The sequence below is a fragment of the Pterocles gutturalis genome, unplaced genomic scaffold (assembly GCF_000699245.1).
Source record: "Pterocles gutturalis isolate BGI_N339 unplaced genomic scaffold, ASM69924v1 scaffold13580, whole genome shotgun sequence".
NCBI classification, from domain to species: Eukaryota; Metazoa; Chordata; class Aves; order Pterocliformes; family Pteroclidae; genus Pterocles; species Pterocles gutturalis.
Window position 1 is genome coordinate 9,325 of NW_010138428.1, and position 4,021 is coordinate 13,345.

Below are 4,021 nucleotides of genomic sequence, written 5' to 3' on the forward strand. Positions count from 1 at the left end.
ACAAGTTTGTTCTGGCTATAGGCTTGAATCCCATCCAACTTTTTTTGTTTACAGAAATGATCTCCCAGCTTCCACTTAGGCAGTCATTTAACATTACTTTCCTTCAGATAGTGATATAAATTGTATAAATGTCACTGTGTTTTTACTTGTCTTCCTAAAATACAATACATCACCCTACACGTTAAATCAAGTGGGATTCATAAAATTCTGACCAGGTGCTGAAATTGCTGGTCAACTCAGTGGGGTATAAACATGTACCTCCCCTCTTGTGATGGGGCTCGTGAAGTGTTTGAAACCATAGGTCCAGAAGCTAAACCTTATCACTCGCTTCCTAATGCTCCTGTGGTTGCACCAAACCACTCTTACCATGAGGAAAGCCTTGGATGATATCCATGAGTAGAGTTCAAGAACCAGTTGAACTTGTGTGTTCTGAGTTACTGCAGAAAACCTACACCCTGATGTGACACCCACTACACTGATATGGCCAGACTATGCCCTAGTTCTTTCGTAGTCTGGGCTCACAGATTTTTTTTTCCAGAAAACCAGGGAACAGAAAGAGAGAATGGTGGGTGTCTGGGTTTCATCATAGACCTGTCATGAATCCAGAGCATGAGACTCTGCCTGTGAAATGCTGGGGAGTGATCCTGAGTTTCTGAGTTACTGCTGCTGTGTGTTGCCTGCTGCAACACCTACTGAAAACGTGCCTGGATTTTAAAAGTAGCAGTCCAGGAAAAGGCTGATATCTTGCTTTCACCATATGAACTTGTCTCAGAGTGAAAAATGTGAAATATGGGCAGAGAAGGGTCAGTTGATACCGATACTGCTGGGCTTCTCTTTGTATTTTAAGCATGTTATCTCTGGAAGTTCTCTGGGTATTAGGCAGTGTTTGAAGAACTTAAACTTTAGCCTTAAGCATTGAGGGAGGTAATAGGGCACCTACTTCACCCTTAAGAAGTTAGTCCCAAATGGCAGCATCCCTCCCAGTCCCTTGGGATAACGGTGAGTACAGTGGAGATGTGATCAGGGCATTGGAGACATCACTGTACCTTAGGATAATTGAGCTTGACCATAACAAAAGCAATGTGATTACCTTAGAGCTGGGCAGCTAATACCCGGGGAAGAACTAGACATATTTTAAAATAAAACAGTACAATGCTAAAGAAAAGCACACGATATTAAAAAAGATTGACTTAAAAATAGATCTCTCAAACTTCCATCCTCTGAAATTTATTAAAGAAAACTGAATTGCACTGGAGTCTGTATCCTGATCATCCTGCAGTAAATCAAATGTTAGCAACAAAGACTGAAGCTGACCATCTGGTTCGTTTTGCTCAGTGCTTTGCTATCCCAGGCAACCATTTAACACGCTGATCAAGCATCACTTTTAAACTGACTGCATAGCTGTTTCCCTCTTGGTTCTGGAAAGAGGCTCTCCTGAAGCATCACTGCTCAGCAACAGCAGCTTTCTAATTTCCAGTTACCAGTCCTGAGTGGTCTACTTGCCTTTGCTCTTGAACCAGACGCAGCCTCTTGGCTTAGAGCAGCCATCTAATCCCCTCCACAATCTACAGCCCTCCAAAGAGACACACTGTTCCTTCTTGCAGCCCTTCTCTGCACCTGTTCAAGTTGGCTTTCATCTACATGAGCATAGCTGACCCAAATTGTGCAGAGCATTAGTGTATTTACGTCTATACATCAGCAGCTGGTGACTGAGTCTAGGAAATATCAATCTGATATTTAGCATAACTTTTATTCAAACTATTTATAGCAGTCACATTTATTTCTTATTATTACTCTGAAGAGAAAATGCTCAGTTTCAGATTTGACTGTAGTGAATTTACTGCAGGAGAAATAAATAATTCATTTGGTATTTCTAAAAATGTAATTAGTTGATGAGTCAGAGAAGAATTTCATTTTCCTAAATGTTAAGGCTTGGAGATTGGGATTATCATGATCAGTGTGTCTGACCCGTGACTCTGTCATGAAAACAGGACACAGGACTCTGCCTGGTAATTCTTGCGTCAGTTTGTAATTAAGCTGTAAGATTGTTCAGACAAGATTGAATAAAGGACCCAAATCACATTCTTGCAATTTGCTGAATGTTATTTCACACAACACAAACAAAAGGTACACTCCACAGACAAGCCTGCATCTGGTGATTCATAATTTTAATTTAAAAATTTAAGACAATTAACATTTACTAATGGGCTAATTTCTGATAACTCCGTGCTCATTTTTAGAACACGATACATAACTGTGAACCACTTTATGGGTGTGTATATATATGTATACATTTAAGGCAATGAAACATATTTCTATTTATGGGAATCCAAGTCTTACCAGGAACCTGTATCAGCCATGTGAAATGTCAAAACAGAAAAGAAGGCAGCTGGGATAAAATGGAAAGGCATAAACTAATCAAACTCCAGACTGCAATAAAAGCTGCCATGAAAGAAGAAACTGAAAAACAAAAATGAACACTACATAGAGCAAAAGATCAATATTTTATTGACTGAAAAACAGACTGCCATGTACTTGTTGGTCAGTCATTATCCATATTGATTTTATGCCACTGCAGTTCAGCTTTGGCTTAGCTATGCACATTTTTTTTTTTCCCCTCTTCTTTTCACTTTTCTGCCTAAAGTAATGGTTGGCTTCAGTATGAATATAGCCCACTCAAGACAGCCAGATAACTCCATGCACTTAAGGTCAGAGTCTAAAGGAGACTTAAAGCTGTGCGAGATGAGGACTAAAACAGTGCTGAGTGGTGCAGAATCTGCCATCTTAGTGTCACTGCACTGTTCACAACAGCCTGGTACAGACACCGTAACATGAACCAGGCCATTGTAACATACAGTATGGAAAGAGTAAAAAGAGAAATGCTTGTAACTCACCTCTGGGTGACCTTTAATAATAGACACTTAAGCTCTGAAGCTCAGCAAGCAGATATAACCTTCTCAAAGCCTAGAAACTAATACCTTGTACTACAAGCGAGGACTGCCTAGCTTGCAATGACATTACCAGTTCTTGACATAATGTTGGCAAACGCATGTGGTGCATGGCAATATGAATCGGGTGTTGTTTCTGAAGAGCTTAGAGCCTGCTGTGGACAAGCAGGCATTTACAAGAAAAGGGGTAGACTGTGGATCCACCTAGCAGGGTGGAAATGATAAGGCCATTAACAGCATTTTGATTGCTGACAAATGGGCTCTGTGGGGAGGAAAGTGCAAGGTTAAAGGGACAAGTATGAGTTGGCTCTTTTCTCTACTAAGAAAAGACTATATTTTATGTGTATATTTGAAGGTCAATGGAGACAGAGTCTTCAGGTACATTGGCTATGGGAAAGCATACATTAGTGCTATCAAATCTTGGGCAATCCTCACCTGTTACAGTAGCTCAAAACAGGGGTTTATTTGTGTTCTATGTGCCTAAAAAATTAAGTGCAGTCAACCAATTTTGGGAAAGGACCTGTCACTCAGGTTTTCTGCGGAGCAATCTCAGTAAAGAGAGGAAAATGGCCTCTTTTCCCTTTATTTGGCCCTAGAATGGGCCTCTCTGACTCGGTGGCCCTCTGCACAAAAGTACCCTTCCTCCCACTTTCTACTTGCTTTGTCAGCATGTTTTTTTTTCCCAAAGTATGGAGGAAGTTGGTACTTAAAAGTTGTTCTCATCAATGTTATGACCCAATAGGAACACGCACGTGCGCAGCTTTTCACACCAAGGTCTGCACCTGTGAAGCAATGCTAACGCCTCATCATTAGTCACAGGCCAGACAGACTTTTCACAATCCTGCTTGGTTCGTGGGAGAAGAAATGTACATTTTTAAGCTTCTAACAGCAGAGTGCAGTGTGTTACAAGGTCAAACATACTGTAGTTACATTTAAAATATATACGAATCTTCTCTGCATTATTTTCTTAGCCATTATGGGGCTGTTTAAATTTTTTTACAAGCAGTTGAGAACTATGATAGAATTAAACTGCTGTTGGAAAGTTACTTGAATGACTAAATAACTGTTACACA